The following is a 19,202-nucleotide window of genomic DNA, read 5'->3' as shown; positions in this document are numbered from 1 at the left end:
GAAAGCATTTCTAGGAGGCAAGTTCAATAGCACTAAGTGCTACAACAAATAACTGGAGATACCTCATGATAGCAATTTAAAGACACATTTTAAAGGTCTAGACAAACAAGAAAAGATAAAAATCATAAAGAGTAGATGGGAAGAAATAAACATAAGCTAAAATCTATGAAATAAAAACAAAGAAAACAACAACAAAGAATTAATAAAATGAAGAGTTGATTCTTTGAGAAAATCTGTAGGATTAACAAACCCTTAGCCAAATTAATCAAAATATACCAATAGGGGATTCTAATGAATAAAATTAGAGATTCAGGTGGAGACATTACAAAAGATTCCAAGAAAATTTAGACTCATAAGGATATATTTTAAAAATCTGTACCATATTTTAAAAATATTTAAAAATTAAAAAAATCAAATGTACATGTTTTTAAAAATCCACCAAACTGGAAAACCTAAAAAATGATGAATTTCTTGATAAATAAGACTCTTCAGAGTTAAATGAAGATTAAATAAGCAATTTAAACAAACTGATAGCTGTTAATGAAAGAGAAGCAGTAATTAAAAATCTTCCAACAAAAACAGCCCAGGGCCAGTTAGATTCAGTGCAGAATTCAAAGAAGAATTAATGCCAACACTGCTCAAGTTATTCTGCAATATTGAAACTGAAGGGACATTTTCTAATTCTTTTTATAATGTCACCAATAATCTGCTATCTAAATCACACCAAAAAACCAACAGGAAAAGAATATTGCAATCCAATACCCTTAAAAACATAAATGCAAAAATTCTCAATTAAACACTTGATCAAATTGGCTTCATCCCAGAGATGCAAGGATGGCTTGGCATATGTAAATTAATAAATGTAATCAACCACATAAGCAGACCACATGGCAAAAACCACATGATCATCTCATTAGATTCAGAAATGTCCTTTGACAAAATCCAACACCCCATTATGATAAAAGCCCTATAGAGATTAGGGATACAAGGGATATGCTTCAACATAAAAAAGGCAATTTACAGCAAGCCCACAGCCAACATCAACATAAATGGAGAGAAACACAAAGCATTTCCACTAAAATAAGGAACATGACAACGATGTTCCTTCTTTCCATACTTATTCAATATAGTACTTGCAGTTTTAGCTAGAGTAATAAGACAGCTGGAGGAGATCAAATGGGAAATGAAGAAATAAAAAAGTATCTTTAATTGCATATGATATGCTTTTATACATATTTATTTTCAGATCCTAAAAACTTTATCAGGAAATCTCTACAGCTGATAAACACTTTCAGCAAAGTAGCAGGATACAAAATCAACTCACAAAAATCAGTAGCCTTCCTATACACAAATGACAAACAGACTGCAATGTAAATCAAGGAAATAGTAGCATTCTCAATACCTTTAAGAAATAAAACATCTTGGGATAACTCTAATTATACTAGCAAAAAACTTGTATAACAGATACTTCAAGGCATTGAAGTATAAAAATTGAAGAAAGCATGAGACAATGGAAATACCTCCCATGCTCAAGGGTTGGTAGTATTAATTTAGTGAAAATGGCCATCTTACCAAAAGTGGCATGCACACAGACAACACAGACAAAACAAAAAACAGGGTAAGTAAAACATGCATAAACCATAATCAAAAGAACTACTAGAGTTCTTGGAGTTTCACCATCCTGTATTTCAAGTTGTTTTTCAGATCTATAGTAATAAATTTAACATGGTATCAGCATAAAACAGACATGTTGATTAATGGAATATAATTGAAGACCCAGACAAACTATAATACCTAATTTTTAACAAGGAATAAAAATATAAACACTGACAGAAAGACAACATTTTCAACAAATGGTATGTGTCAAACTAGATGGCTACATACAAAAAAAAACTCAATAAACAAAAATAAATCCCTATCTATCACCCTACATAAAACTCAACTTCATAAAAAGCACAGAGGCAAAATGTAGTTAAAGAGAAAATGGATAATTTAAGTTAGAAAAGCTGGCTAGAAACAAGCCAAGCTAAGGTAAGACATTCATAAATAAGAATAAGTCTCCATGTATTTATTTGGGAGCCAGCCAGGTGGCTCAACCATACCACAAAGTACACTTGCTCAACTAAGTTCATTGCAGCTTTATTCATTAGTCAGAACTTAGAAACAACCTAGATGTCTCTCAACTGAGAAAGGGATAAAGAAAATGATACATTTACACAATGGAGAATTACACAACTGTTAAAAACAAGAACACCAGGAAACTTGAAGGCAAATAGATGGAACTAGAAAAAAATCTCATCCTGAGTGAGATAACCCAGACCAAGGAATAAAAAACATGGTATATACTCACTCATAAGTAGATATTAGCTCTAAAACAAAGGGTAAATACAGATAAAGAAAACATTTCAGTTCTTACCACCTATGCACTAAACACAAGGGCATCCGAGTTTGTAAAAGAAACCCTATAACAGTTTAAATCATATATTGACCCTCACACACTGATAGTGGGAGACTTCAGTACCCCACTATCACCAACAGAAGGCCATCTAAACAAAAACTAAACAGAGGAATGCTGGAGCTAACACATAGTAAAAACCAAATGGACATATTTACAGAACATTTCACCCAAACAAAAAATAATATACCTTCTTCTCAGCACCTTGTGGCACTTTCTCAAAAATTGAGCACATATTTAAACACAAAGCAAGTCTCAACAGATACAAGAAAATTGAAATAACCTCCGGCATCCTATTAGACCACCACAGATTAAAGCTAGATATCAACCACAACAGCAGCAACAGAAAACTTACAATTCTCATGGAAACTGAACAACTCTCTATTTAATAAAAAATGGGTCAAGAAAGAAATGAAAGACTTTTTACAATTGAATGAAAATAAGCACACAACATACCTAAACTTATGGGACACACTGAATGTGGTTTTAAGAGGCAAGTTCATATCACTAAGTGTCCACATGAAAAAATTAGAGAGATCTCATAGTAGCAATTTAACAGCACACCTGAAAGCTCTAGAACAAAAAGGAGAAATCATAACCAGAAGGAGAAGATTGCAAAAAATAATCAAACTCAGGGCTGAAATAAATAAAATAGAAACAGAGAAAATAATACGAAGAATCAATAAAATAAAGAGCTTTTTTTCCCCTAAAAAACCAATAGGATTGATAGACCCTTATCCAAATTAACAAAAATGTAGAGAGAGAATTTTCAAATTAACAAAATTAGAGGACTTGACAACATACACTGAGGAAATCCAGAGAATCATAAGCCATACTTTAAAAACCTGTACTCCATTTTGAAAATCTAAAAGGAGTGGATAATTTTCTCAATAGGTACCACAATATATTAGAGACAATTTACAGCAAGTCTATAGTCAACATCAACTTAAATGGGCAGAAACTTGAAGTAAGGCAAATAAAATTAGGAATAAGACAATTTTGTTCATTCTCTCCATAAATATTAGAATAATTCTTTGAAGAAAGTAAATATTTTTTTATCTTCAATTGTGTCATCAATTTAGGAACATATTAAACATGACATTATGTTTTCCAATAATACTTTGCTGACAGATCTGTGTGGAATCATCCTGTCCAACTGATTTAATACATCATAATTTGCTATCATCATTTGCTGTCTTAACTGAGTTGTTCACATTTAGTTTCAGGAGTCTTTTCTGGCCACAGAAGACCACACTTGTGGCCTGTGGCTTGTGGCTTTAAAAGTCTTCTCTCCTCACACTGTCATGTGCACTCCATTGTCTTAGTGGAGGGTACAGTATGCCAGCAGCAGTTATCACATTCAACCCACTGAAGGTTGGCAGACACTTGCAGTGCTGCCCCATAGCTTGATATCTTAGGAGCCTGCTGATTTGTTGACCTCCAAACTTGCCCAATCTCTCACATTCTTCCACACAAGTAACATTATTCTTTTTAATTAACCTGTAATGATTGTAGTGAGAGTTAGGCCACCAACTGAAAACCTTAGGCTGTTGAGAAGAGAGGCTGGATCCTAACTTCAATGAAAACAGCTTGCTGCTTCCCAGAGAACAGATTGAATGCTTTCCCAGGAGATGTACTGCTGTGCTTTTTAAAAAGAAATTCAAATACACAGGTGGAATTCTTGATGGAGGAAATTGAACATAAGGTCATCCTAGAACAGCCCTGTGTAGAACAAATAGAACACCAGCAAATAGCATTAAGATTATGGATTCTCTTGCTGTGAAGTTAATTAGTAAACTTAATGCATACAATCTCATGGCTGGGAAATTTCAATTAGGACCAAAATTAGAATGATAAAGAATTTAGGTGTTGCAATGGTTCATAAGATAAAATCAGATATAACATCATGTCTATCACTTTTTCTTTTTCCTAATAAAATAACATTTCATGGCGTTGGCTATTTTTACATAATAAAATAAAATTGCACTTGCAGTTCAATGATAATGGATGAAGGACCACAGAACCTTAAAATACACTTATAAAACATAGTTGTGCTGTTACAAAGGAGTAAAGACTCATTACATTGCTATACCAGTTTTCCTTTGTAACTCCCTTTTTTAAAAAATCAGAAGAATGTTACAAAAATATCCAAAATAATTTCTCTTTGCACAGAGACAGTCTCTTTGTATAAGACAGTTCACTTTGTACCATAAACTACTTTTTGATTTAACGAGACGTTGTGTGTTAAATACTTTGACATGTTCTTGAATGTAAAGGGCATTATATAAGCCTACATTTGATTTTATGGTGTAAGTGAGGATCACAGAATGCCCTCAAAGTTCCTGTCAGTTTAGCACAAGAGTTCTAGACCGTTCACTCAGAAAACAGTAAGTATCTGAATGAAAATAAAGAAAAAAAGAAAGGAAGAAAGAAAAAAGAAAGGAAGGAAGGAAGGGAGGAAGAAAGGAAGGAAGGAAGGAAGGAAGGAAGGAAGGAAGGAAGGAAGGAAGGAAGGAAGGAAGGAAGGAAGGAAGGAAGGAAGGAAGGAAGGAAGGAAGGAAGCAGAGCAACTGTACAGGGAAAATTGGAAAAAAATAAACCAAAAAATAAACAAACAAACAACCCCCCCCCCCAAAAAAAAAACCCAAACTGGCTGAGCTGAGACAGTCACCATAAGCTAATCAACGACCAAGTAAAGACCAGAGTCTCAGGTCTCCTATCTGTGTAAAATGATTGTGACAGCCTTGGTTTACCTAACTGAATTCTCGAATATGGTGTAATATCTGTTAACCCATCATGTTGGCTTTTTCTGTAATATCACATCTAGTATAATGCAAATTGATGAACTTTAATTTAAAGTTCATGCACATGGCATCTGGAGTAACACTATACCAGCTATCTCTACTCTCATAAAATTTTCTTCATAACCCACAGCACTGGCAATTTTAATAATAGCAAACCAGAATCTTAGGACAGGAGGCTTTTCTAGAATTCTGAACACACAGGAGTGTGAAACATTCTAATAAGCAAGTTCTCTCTTCGGGAGAAAAACCATAATAGGTTTTAATGTTGTAGCATTTGAGAAGCTGGTAAATGCTTCTTAATATTGTACTAGCTGGTTTTATGTATCAACTTGACACAAGCTAGAGTCATCAGAGAGGAAGGAGTCTCAGTTGAGGAAACACCTCCATGAGATCTAGCTCTAAAGCATTTTCTCAATTAGTGATCAATGGGAAGGGCTCAGCTCATAGGGGGAGGTGCCATCCCTGGACTGTTGGTGCTGGGGTCTATAAGAAAGCAGGCTGAGCAAGCCAAGGGAAGCAAGCCAGAAAGCAACACCTTCCAAGGCCTCTGTATCAGCTTCTGGCTTTGGGATCCTGCCCTGTTTGAGTTCCTTCCCTGATTTCCTTTAGTGATAAACAACAATACAGAAGTGTAAGCCAAATAAACCCCTTCTTCCCCAACTTACTTTTGGTTATGGTGTTTTATTGCAGCAATAGAAACCCTAACGAAGGCAAAAACATAACAAGTTCTTTTGTTGCTGTTGTTTGTATTTTTCTTTCTTTCTTTTTGTATTTTGAGTCAGTCTCAATATGCAGCTAGGCCACTGAACTTATTCCAGAGCAAGGTAGCCTCAAACTTGTGACCCTCCTGCCTCAGCCTCCAGAGACCTTGGATTATAAGTACACAACTCTACAACATTCTAGTAGTTAATTAGTTAGTTAATTTTCAGTCACTGTTCTTTGCTTTCCCTTGTGAAAGTTACTTCTGAGGAATTGAAAACCTACAAGAAAATGACCACAGAAAATTAATTTAAAAAAATGATGAATTTAAAGCACATGTTAAGAGAACAGAAGGTAGGAAGTGGAGTTTGAAGGGGCTATAGCCATATTTCTTGTTACTGTAACAAAATTCCTGACAAAAGTCACGAAAGGAAGGAGTTCACAGCTTGACAGTGTAGTCCCTTGTTGGGAAAGCTTGAAAAGAGGCAGATGATCACACTGTGCCACACTCTCCTCACTTCTTCCTTTTCAGTCAGCCCAGGACTCCAGCCCATGAAATGGTCTGCCCACATTCCTGGTGTGTCTTCCTTGATCTTTTCCTGAAAATATCCTTATAGGTATCCCTAAATGGTTGTTTTCTGCCAATGTACCTGTCCAGTGGCTTCTGGACTCTATTTTTCTCCTTTAAGGTGAGTTAACCTTTCACAAGCTAGAGATTTGATAGGAGATGTCCTATCCCAAGGCCACCTTTTTGTTCCCCTCTGGACGTGCTTGGGACAACACTGTATGCATTTTCCTCAGCATTATGGTCTTCTGAACTCAACTGCAATAATATAGTAAGCTCTGCTCTGTGCATTCTGTGACTTCTCTACCACATACACATGTAGCTGAAGTTTTTCTGTGTCCCTCCCAGTCCACAGCCCCTCAGATCCAAGTAAACACACAGAAGCTTATATTAATTAAAACTGCTTGGCCATTAGCTCAGGCTTACTACTGACTAGCTCTTATACTTAAACTCATCCAATTTCTGTTAATCTATATGTCACCATGTGTTCCGTGGCTTTACCTGTGAACCATTACATGCTACTCCCTGGATGGCAGGCTGGCGTCTCCTGACTCAACCTTCCTCTTCCAAGAATTCTCCTTGTCTGCTTATCCTGCCTATACCTCTTGCCTGGCTACTGGCCAATCAATGTTTTATTAAACCAGTGTACAAAAGCAATATTTCACAGCACACATACACACCTAAAACAAAAATACACAAAAAACCTTATCCACATTTCTTCCACAAACCAATTCCTATAGCATTTCACAGCTGTGACTCAACTCTTTCAGTACCAGGCTTCTGCATTGGTTACTTCTCTCTGACAAAACACCTGGGAAAACAATTTAAGGAAGAAAGACTAGTTGGGCTCACAATTTTGGGGTATATTCCATTGTGGTGGGAAAGGCATGGGGGCAGAAATAAGAGATGGCTTATCACATTGTGTCCCTGGTGAGGAAGCAGAGAGAGATGAATGCTGGCATCTACTCAATCCTCTCACTTTTATTCAGCCAGGGAATGATGCCACTCATATTTCAGGTGTACCTTTCCTGTTCAGTTTTAAAGTAGTACTTTAAAATTTAGGTTATTAAACAGGTGAGAAAGAATACAACCAAAATGGGAAAGGGAAATTGACTTAATAATGATTTGAATGATCCATTCTTAGATGTTTCTAATACCTTAATATCTTGAATAACTGTGTTTTCTTTATTATTCATACCTTCACTGACATCTCAAAGAATTCTCTCAGATCTAAACAGTTGCCATTTTGTATGGATTCGAACATTCATTTCAGTAGCCCTTGGGATCATTCCAGTAGCCCTTGGGATCACGAATAAATGCCTGGTCTTTGGCTTTACCATCATCGGGTCTCTTCACAAGTTTGACTCTCAGTTCTCCAGGCCCTTGGCAAACACCTTGCACATCAGAAACAGCACTGCCAACACCAGCAATTCACAAGCATCCATGTTTCCACTGAGTTAACTCAGCCTTACCTTCAGCACTCCTCGTGTGCAAATGAAAGTGTAGCTTTCCTAGAAAATGCCCATGATCCTTTCTTATTTTATCTTTGGGAATGTCATTTTATCCTCATATGCCAAGAAATACAGTGAAAATTTCATCCTGGGAAACTGATTTCTGGAGTATCCTCGATCCAAGAACTCTAAAGTTAAAAGCCAATGATGACTTCTCGTCACTAACTTTCAGCAGGGGCTGCTGCAGTAGAAAACTCTTGTTGGGGGTCATAGGCGCAGCTACTGAGGGTGGCCTGGTGATTGGGTGCAGGGTGTGGTTCTGTGGCTCTTCATTGGCTAGTTTGGAGGCTCACAGAGTGTGGCACCTAGAAGCAGAGCAGTCAGTGACACCCCCCACTGTCCGCCACCACATGTACTTTCTTCACTGTACCTGGCCCAAGTAGCCACTGGCTCACTGGCTTCCAGCCAATGGCTGTACAATCATTAACACTCTGCTGGTTCAAGTTAATTGTGGAAAATTTAATGCTGATGGTCCCATGCGAGGGTCATGTTTATTCTCAGCCAAACATGAGATAAGTAGTACGTTCATCCATCTTCTATAACAAATTTTTCAGTATTCATTCATCTACCTCCATTGATTGCTCTTTTTTTTTCCAGAATCTTCTATTTGAAGTTTCTACTTGCAAAGAGATACTATGGCAGACCAGAGCATCGGCCACCTCCCTTAAGAAAGAATATTTTTGAAATATACTATCAAACAAACTCACCTCCTATGTACAGACCAGAGAAATATAACACCTGTTCCTACTAGGACTACTTTTAAAGGCCCCTGAGTTATTTTTGTCATGCAAATATTGACAAAAGTGCTTTTCAAATCTAAGATTCCTGCTGGGAATGTCTTTCTGTATGCTGTGAATGTGTTGCTCTGATTTGGTTGATAAATAAAATGCTGATTGGCCAGTAGCCAGGCAGGAAGTATAGTATAGGTATGATAAGCAGAGAGTAGGATGCCGGGAAGAGGAAGGCTGAGTCAGGAGATGCTGCCAGCTGCAATGAGAAGCAAGATGTAAAAATACCAGTGAGTCACAGGCCATGTGGCTGCGGGCCCAGGAGGTACTGGAGAAAACTCCAGTTACAGATTCCGTCATGGTACAAAGGTATTATTTGACTTAGAGTTAATATTGGTACTGTGTTAAGGAAAAGTCTAGAAAAATGTGCACCAACTAGTAGTACTGTTTTAACACAAGCCCCCTGGTGTCTTCATCAGTGAATATAGCTATTCATTGCTTTGTTTTATCATTGTAGAACTGACAGAAGAAAGAACATACTCTGTATGTTTAGTAAAAAACACTGAAGCTGTTAATCTGAGGAAACAGATACCTTGCAGAGCACCTCAGGGCAACAGGGGCTAAATGCATTGTGAGCTGTGCTCACCTCTCACTGAGATACTGAAAGAGGGTGGAGCTTTTTTTTTTAAATACTTACAGTTTTAATTTTACATTTGAAGAGAATGAAAAGGATCAGGTGACAAGTTTTACTGCAGTATTAGAGAATTACAGGTCCCTAAAACCAATGACTGTCAATCAAAGCCTCGGCATTGAGTGATGAGCATGAATAATTAAAGACTGACTTGTTAGCTGCAGAACTGAATTTGGCCTGGCATAGACATGTGTTATCAAGTGCCAGCAATTTACTATGTTTTTGAAAGAAAGCTGCAGGCAGCAATTTACAGAAAAGATAGGCCAATTACTTACTGTACACACGTGGCATTTTCTAGATTTAAGATGTAAATCTGGAAAGTTGTAAACTGACAGCTGGAGTTGGGAATGAGTTTATAAAGTTTATGAAGAACTGCTTTGTACTGAAAATGTCTAATTCAGGCTCTGGGAGATCACTGAATCCACATACCTTGTGTCTAAATATGTGTATGTGTAGTGGGTAGCTATTCCAGCTTGGTTCTGGAAGTTCCAACCCCCATTAAGACTCTGGCAACTGTCACGCCTACAAGGCGGGGCCAAGGGAGGCGTCTGGAGACCTGAGACCTGGATGGGCAAGCGCTCTCTCTGTTCCTGGACCCTGGACGGTGGAGGTTGACTGAGCAGAGCTCCAGAGAACACCGCTGGATTGCGATACACCTTCCCCAGACCCCCGCAACCTATCTATTCCTTTATTTGTAAGTCATCCACTAAATAAATCTTCCTTTTAACTACGTGGAGTGGCCTTTATAATTTCCCCAATATGTATGCAAATGAGCACTTTTACTAAAGGGTGAGATACCTTCTCTTGAGGTCATTAAGCACCTTTGTTTGAAGTGCTCAGTTCTCTAATATAGCATACTTTTTCATCAGCCACCAGCTCAAAAATAACAACAGACTTCTTACTAATCAAAAGCTTTACCATTAGCTTAGGCTCGCCCCACTAGCTCTTATAACTTAAATTAACCTGGTTATATTAATCACTGTTCTTCTACATGGCTTGCTTACCTCTATTCTCTACCATATATCCAACCTCTTCAGTGTTTTCCTGGCATCTCTAAACCATCTTGCTTACTCTGGCTGGCTGTAAACTCTGCCTTTCTTCTTCCCAGAGTCCTCTTTGTTCCCAGAAGTCCCACTTAACCTCCACCTGCCTAACTATTGGCCATTCAGTTCTTTATTAAACCAACCACAGTGATACAGCTTCACAGAATGTAAAGAAATATTCTGCAACACTAATGCACTTGAAGTCCATTGGAATATGGAAATGAATTCCTGGGTGTTATTGAAGAGAGAACACTGTGACTCCATGCAATATAGTCCTAGGCCACACTGGTGATATAGTTACTTCTGTCCTATGCCAGAATTCTTATGTATTCTTACTGCTTTTCAGCTACTAGTTAACCAAAACGTCACTACTAGAAAACACAGAATTAATTGTTAGGGGAAAATTCAACTAGTGTATACTAAAATTATTGAGCAAACAGTATATAAACATGGCCTCAAAGTATTTCTATAAAAATATTTGCATTTCCAATGTTGGTTTTAACATAGCTCCACATAGCCTTTAGTATCTGCTCCCCAGGAGGACAAACTTAATTCTGCTTCCTTTCATTGTCTGACTTAGTGATAAGCTTCCAAAGAACAGAGTGTGGAAAGAAGTGTGTATGTCATAGCCACACTATGTCAAATATTCCCCACAAATGAGCAAGGACTAATATGAAGAGCAAATAGATTACTATAGACAGTCTGTGCTGCTACCATGCCTAATTTGCCAATTTTCTTCAGCTTCCAAATACTGTCATGTACCTCTGTATTGGTTAGTATTTTATGTCAACTTGTTACAAACTAGAGTCATTTCAGAAGAGGAAACCTCAATTGGGGAAAATACCCACCTGCATTAGATAGGTCTGCAGGCAAGTGTTGGGGGAGCATTTTCTTAATTAATTATTAATGTGGGAAAGTCCACCCTACTGTGGGCAGTGACACCCTTGGACAGGTGGTCCTTGGTTATATGAGAAAGCAAGCTGAGCAAGCCATTGGGATCAAGTCAGTAAGCAGCATCTCCCCAGGGTTCCTACCTCCAGGTTCCTGCTTGAGTGCCTGCCCTGGCTTCCCTCAGCAATGGACTGTGATCAGGGCATGTAAGTCAAGTAAATCCCTTTTCTCCCCAAGCTGCTTTTGGTCATTGTGTTTATCATATCAATAGAAAGCAAGGTAGAACAATCACTTCCTAAAAGGGCTACTGGAACCCATGAACACCCTGTTTCTACCTGCATGCCAGCATTAATGGCACTATACTCTCAAATTGCCTGGCTCACTATATCTCTTACCAACTGGAGAGCTCTGCAGGCAGATACCATGTTCTTTTTATCTTCATACTCCTGGTGACTGGCATGCAAAAGGCATCAAATAAAGTCAGATTTACATCTTGGAATTATGTAAAAGGGACATAATCAGTTATACAGTCATGGCTACATAAATACAACACACACACACAAACACACACACACACACACACACACACACACACACACACACACACACACACACACACCACTCCCAAAATCTTACAAAAGTGTCTTGGAATACATGGCAAAGGCTTTGACTTTGCCTGAGGAACTTGAGGCATCATCATTAGCACTCTCTCAGGGGGTGCATCTGTTTAGAAACAGCAACCCCTTAAACCAGAACCATTACATGAAATGTTCCAAAGGAAAACTTAGTCACTTCCATATATCACACACAGAAGTGCCTAGTATAATTTTTCATAATGAAACTTCTATTCTGTCAACTTGGAAACCACAGGGAACCCCAAAAATTCACCTTTGGAATGCTGAGTCTGGGTATAGAATGAAAATGTTAATTAACATAAAATTTGGAGTTCTTTATTATTTTTCAGTTATGTATATTGAATATATATGTACACACATATCTATACATACACATATAATATGAGATTGCAAACAATTTAAAGAATGAAATACTGACACAAATTTTGTTACACAATTTTATTTCACAGATAGACCTTCAACGGTCTCAAAGGGGTGGGATAGAGGTAAATAAATTCACAATCCCAACTGCAATACAAAGTTTACTCTTTCCAAAGGGGACATATTTAATCAGGTCCAGAGACTGAGACAGAAAGGAACTCATCTGCAGGGGCAGAGCAAATGTCTTCTCAAGATTTCTCAGAAGGTATACAAGGAAGTATCCTGAAACTCAGACTCCAGAGCCTCGTTGTCATGCACCAGATGAATGGCAGAGCAGAAAATCCAACCCCTCTGCACCCCAGTCTCTGTGTCAGGGAAAACTAGTTGCAACCCCACACAGTTGAATAAGATCCATAACAGCAAATTCCTGCTATTCTTTTAAAATAATATTTGTTTTAGGGTTTCTATTGCTTCAATGAAACACCATGACCAAAAAGCAAATTGGGGAGGAAAGGGTTTATGGCTTATGCTTACACATCATAGCTTCTCATCAAAGGAAGACAGGACAGAAACTCAAAACAGGGCAGGATCCTGGAGATGGGAACTGATGCAGAGGCCATGGAGGGGTGCTGCTTACTGGCTTGCTTCACATGACTTGCTCAGCCTGCTTTCTTATAGAATCCAGGACCACCAGTCTAGGGTTGGCATTATACACAATGGTCTGGGTCCTCTCCCATCAATCATCAATTAAGAAAATGCCCTATAGGCTTGCCTACAGCTTGATCTTATGGAAACATTTTCTTAATTGAGGTTCTCTGGAATGACTTTAGCTTGTATCAAGTTGACATAAAATTATCCGTCACAATATTTTAGAAACAACTCTATCAAAAGTGGCATTCTCATGTAAGTATCTGTGATGATCCCTCCTGCTGTTCTGTCACTAATGATGTCTCTCAGTATTTCAGAGAAACCAGCTTAATAATAAACTCTAAAGTCTTCATGTTGGGAACTCCCTATTTGGAGATGGAATTTTGCATGCAAAAAGTCAAATCTGCACCTGTAGTTCTGAGCTTTCTCTGAAATCTACTAGTTCTTACTTAAATGCCTCAGGATTAGTGAAAATGCATTGGGCACACGTGCCATTTCTAGCTTTGGTGTGGTCCATTTGCCCTCTGCTGTTGTGTGGCATTAATGAGCCCTGCATTCCCCGCTGCCTCTTCCATCTTGTTCTCTGAGCAAGGACACAGGCACTCAGGGAGGAGGGGGAATGCCTCACTCACAGTGGTTTTTCGCTAGTCTTGGGGTTAATCTTGCCAGGGAACCGAGATCGTACTTAGCTGTTCCTCTTTTGGGAATGGAACCATGTAGGCATTCCCTGGTTATATGGAACTTAAACCTGCCAGCCGGGGAGGAGACTGGGAATGGGAGCCACCCAGGCCTTTGGAATTTGCCCCACGTTGAGCACCAGATATTGGTTTAATTATTGAGGCAACTCCACATAGTTAAAAGGGAGGTTTATTTTGTGGGGTAACTTACAAGTGAAGGAAGAGGTTACAGGGTCTGGAAAAGGTGTAGCACAGTCCAGCAGTGTTCTCTGGAGAACTCTGCTTGGTCTACCTCCAGCATCCAGGATCCAGGAACCAAAAGAGCTCGCACATCCAGATCTCGGGTTTTCAGGGGTCCTCTCTCGGCTCTGCCTTATAGGTGTGACAGTTACCGAAGCCTCAAAGTGGGTGGTACTTCCAGGTCAAAGCTGGAACGGCTACCCACTACAGTGCATGCTATGCCATATTGTCAATGAGCAGTTGTCAGATGAATGAAAGAATAAACGAATGATGAGAAGATAAAGAATTTTTCTCAGTTTGGCAAGGCTCCTGGCCCAGTGTGCTTCTCTCTGGTGGACAGGGGAGATCTGGGCCATTGACACTCACCATCCTGCTCAGCCCTGGGGAGAGACTGGTCCTGCCCCTGGCCTACCTGTCGGTCAGCCTGACACCTGACCTCAGAAAATGGAATATATAGTAACACAGATCAACTCATTCAGAAATTCAGAGGAGTTGTGTTTTTAGTAACATTGGTTCTAAGAGAAGTGTCTCACCTGAATATAAAGATGTCTCCCTCACTGGGCATGGTGGCATAATCCTGTAATCTCAGCCCTGTGAGAGGCAGGGACAAGCAAATCTCTTAATTCAACAGAGTGAGTACCAGACAGGCAGGAATACACAAAGAAACCTTATCTTGAAAAAACCAAAAGTAAGTAAATAATAAATAAATACCTAAAATAAGTACATAACAATAAAACAAAGCCCTCTCCCTGGAGCTAATCAGACACTTAACTATATATAGCAGTCAGTTGTAGATGCCTGTCTCAGAGTACTTCAGGTGGTGACCATCAGCACTTCATAGATGCTAACTGAATCCTTGTCTCTGGACCATTTCATAAGTGCTAGATTCACTTATAAAATGTGATAGACAAGCACTAGAAAAATAAATCAATTACCTTTTTTGTTGTGTGTGTACTGATTTTCTAAACCAGTAAGGCATGGATTCTTCTACAAATGACTGCATAATAGAACTAAATATTTTACTTAATTTGAAACTCATGTACTATAATGACAGTAAATCATTATCACTCTACATAGACTGTATAAGAATACACCATTTTGTCTACTCAGCTTTACTTGTTTGTTGCAATGAGTCATTGATCTGGTTCAAGGTCTCTGGCTTCTGGTACACCATCAATACTGGACCCTCACTGAAACTCTTCTTGGATATCCTGATGTTGCCTCAAGTCATGGAGATCCTGACTATGGTTCTAAAATACCAGTCTCTTCATGTACTCCATCTAGCAGGTGGTCATAGATGGGGTAGATTTTGGGGTGGGCCAACTCAAAGCCCTAAGTATGGGTATGAATGGTAGTTGATTTGCTCAGTAGTCTGGGCAGCTGGGACACACTGTGGTGACATATTGTGTATCCTAATAAAATTTACCCGATGATCAGAGAGACAACGGAACAAGTCACAGCCACCACCTCTTACCTCACTAGCACCTCAGCCTGAAAAGGCTTTCTAGCCAAAAGGCCTCTAGCCAAAAGGGATGTTTCTGCTGAAAAGCCTTAGTTTCTGTCTCCTCGTGCCTCATATACTGTTTTCCACCTACCCTATCACTCTCTTCTCAGTGCTGGGATTAAAGGCATGTGATTCCCAAGTACTGGGATTAAAGGTGTGTGCCACCACTGCCTGGCTCTGTTTCTCTCCTAGACTGAATCAATCTCATGTAATCCGGGTGGCTCTGAACTCAGAGATCCAGACAGATCTTTGCCTACCAAGTGCTAGTAGGATTAAAGGTGTGTGCCACCACTGCCTGGCATCTGTTTAATCTAGTGGCTTGTTCTGTCCTCTGATCTTCAGGCAAATTTTATTAGGGTATAAAATATATCACCACATTACCCTCTCAGGCAATGGCCCAGACCCAGTTTTTCCACACCCATGCCATTGGGACCAGCTCTCTACATACTTGGTGAGGGGTGGGGCCATCTCTCATGAGTGTGGGGTCAGCTCTCCTGTGAGGGGTGAGTCCAGTGGTCAGCAAGGGACAGAGCCAGTTCTCCCAGGGCTAGCAGAAGGTGGGGCTGGCTCAACACAGCCTTGGATTTCAACACACATGGTTCCTATGGCCCCTGTGGTAACATGGTCATCAGAGATCAACTTAGACCCTAGCTACAGCAGGACCCTAGACCCACATGTGGCCCTCAGCTGCATCTCAGGCCTGGACATCATCATGGCCCTGGGTGGCAGGGCAGGTCACTCAGATCTGCTTTGCCCTGGCTGCAGCATGACACTCAGACACCAACCTGGCCTCAGATGGCAGCCCAGACCATGGATATCTGCATGGCTTTCAGTGTTAACTGAAGCCATGGAGATCGACAGAGACCCTGGAAGCAGCAGTGTGGTGGTAATCTAATTGTACTGAATTATTATTTTGATTGTATGTTAATAAATAAAGTTGTCTGGGGGTCAGAGCTATTAGAGCCATAGCAAGAGTGTGGCGGTGGTGGCACACGCCTTTAATCCCATAAGATCTCTGTGTGTTCAGGGATATAGCCAGCATTGGAGACATATGCCTTTAAGACCTAGGGGGCTGTACATTCAGACAGTGACGAGGCAGTCATGTGTTTGGGTTTACAACCAATGAGAAGGCAGAACAACATACTATAAAAAAACGAACTGACAGGAAGTAGGTCTCTTTTCGCGAAGCTGGGACAGCAGGAGGAAGGGTGAGATTTTAGCTCTGAGCTCTGACCTCTCGGCTTTCTCTTTTACATTGTTTCTGTGTTTCTTATTTAATAAGACGGTTGGTTACATCAATATCTGGAGCCCAACGTGACAAGAATCCATTAAAAACTGCTTGGCTTGGCGGCAGGTCCGCTTTCCCGCAAGGGCGGCAGGCAGCCCGCGGCGGCGGCGGTGGCGGCGGCGGCGGCGGTGGTGGCGGCGGCGGCACGCGGCGGCCAGCGGCGATCAACTTCTTAGTCCGAGCAGCAGCTTCTTAGCCTGGGTCTAGTTCTGCTTGACCTCAGGCTGGACTATCGGTGAGCTGCTTGCTTAAATCCTGCTTGCTTAAAGCCGGTGCTACAAACAACTCAGAGTTGCCCTGCTGAACAGGGCCCTGCCTGTAAAGCCAACGCACGTGGTCGGAGCTTAAGGAAGCCAGACCCAAGCCTTGACTTGGCACAAGAGGGAACACGTGGCTGCATTTAAACTTTAGCCAGCTACGCTTTCTTGTTCTCTCTCTCTCTCTCTCTCTCTCTCTCTCTCTCTCTCTCTCTCTTTCTTTCTCTCTTTCTCTTTGGATTTACACCTGGGACACTAGGTGGCTGCTTTGAAAATCCCCTCGGATTTCTACTGTTCTACGCAGATTTGGTAAGTCATAACATATCAGATATTTTAAAGGAAACTATCTAAAAGAGAATTTTTTTCCACATTAAAAAACAAATGGGTTTTATGTGTACATTGGAAGAAAATTGGTTTTTGTTCGAAATTTTAGGCAGTCTGGCAATGGAACAACTATATAATATTAGTATTGGTGGAATTATGCACCTTATCACTATAATAATCCACATTTTAATATTTAAAAAGATAGTCAATTTAAGTGCCATGATAACAGCTTTAGAAGAACTTGTTAAACCTGTAAAAATTCAGACAGAAGAAATTAACAGTGAAGTTGTTTCAAATCGGGATCATAAGGTTGCAGAAAGAAAGCCTATTTTCACACAGTCACCCTTAATTTATCCTGTAACCGTACAGCAGATGCCTGATCAAATGGCTACACAAAATAATTGGGCTCCAATTGAAATGTTGGATTTAAAAAGGTTTAAGGAGGCAATAGTATCTTATGGCATGCATTCCCCATATGTAAAGCAAATGTTAAACTCTTGGTCAACATATAATAGGATAGTACCACAGGACTGGCAGGACCTTGCACAAGGTGTTCTGGAACCCAGCCAGAGACTTCAATTTCTGACTTGGTTTAAGGAGGAGGCTAAAAACATAGAAAAACAATGGAGGGATAAAGGAATACAAGTTTGCCAGGATCAGCTTATGGGCGAAGGCCAATATGCTTCAGCACAAACACAATGTTTATATGATGTCCAAACCCTAATTTTATGTCAAGCGGCAGCCTTGAATGCATGGGACAAAGTTGAGGAACCAGGAAAAAAATCTGAGTCATTTACAAAGGTGAAGCAAGGCCCAAAAGAGTCTTTTACAGATTTTTTTACAAAGACTGGCTTCAGCAGTAAAGAGAATGGTCTCGGATTCAGAAGCTGGTAAGGCAATAATTGAATCTTTGGCCTTTGAGAATGCGAATGCAGCATGCAAAATAATAATCAGGCCATTAAGGGCAAGATCTGCACCTATGGAAGATTGGATTAGAGAAACAATTAATGTTGAAGCTGATGAGCATGATGATACATGAGTAGGAGAAGTAATTTCAAAAGGTTTGAGGAGTGTTAGATGTTTTGGATGTGGAAAGCAAGGACATTTGAAAAGGGATTGTAGACAGGTCATTCCCAGAAACAATGTTTCTTCAAGGAACATTGCCCCTTCCTTCTGGAGTATGCAGAAGGTGTGGTAAGGGAAAACACTGGACCAACGAATGTAGATCAACAAAGGACAGACAGGGGAATCCTTTGCCTCAGTCTTCGGGAAACTCCCAGAGGGGCCTCGCGCAGGCCCCCAGTGCAAATCCAGTTCAAACCTTTCCTGCAGCCATAGAGGAAATGCCTGCTCTGGAGAGCGATTAAATAACCAAATGCCTATTGGAATAAATCATGCTGGTCAGGATGATGAAACAGAGAGAATAGAAAATTCAGGAGAAAACATAAAGAAAATTTTTTGGCAAACTTCTATTAATGAACAAAGACCAAAATTAACAATAAAAATAAATGGTGTTTTGTTGTCTGGTCTGGTAGACACAGGTGCGGACGTTACCATAATTGCACCAGAATTTTGGCATCCAACTTGGCCTCTTCAGGAGGTAAACGTTCAACTGTTAGGAATTGGGACATTATCTCAGGTGAAACAGAGTGCAAGATGGCTCGAATGTATAGGTCCAGAAGGACAGAGAGGAAAATTAAAACCATATGTGGCTAACATAACTATGAACCTGTGGGGTCGAGACTTGTTGCAACAATGGAATACTCAGATTAACATCCCTCCAATCTCAGAAACAAATCATAAACTAGCACATGTTACTGAGAGAAATATTAGAAGATATTGTTCTAATGAGTGGTCACCAGCCATCCATATTATACAAGAA

The sequence above is a fragment of the Peromyscus maniculatus genome, chromosome 2 (genome assembly GCF_049852395.1).
Source record: "Peromyscus maniculatus bairdii isolate BWxNUB_F1_BW_parent chromosome 2, HU_Pman_BW_mat_3.1, whole genome shotgun sequence".
Classification (NCBI taxonomy): Eukaryota; Metazoa; Chordata; class Mammalia; order Rodentia; family Cricetidae; genus Peromyscus; species Peromyscus maniculatus.
This window is presented reverse-complemented; position numbering follows the sequence as displayed.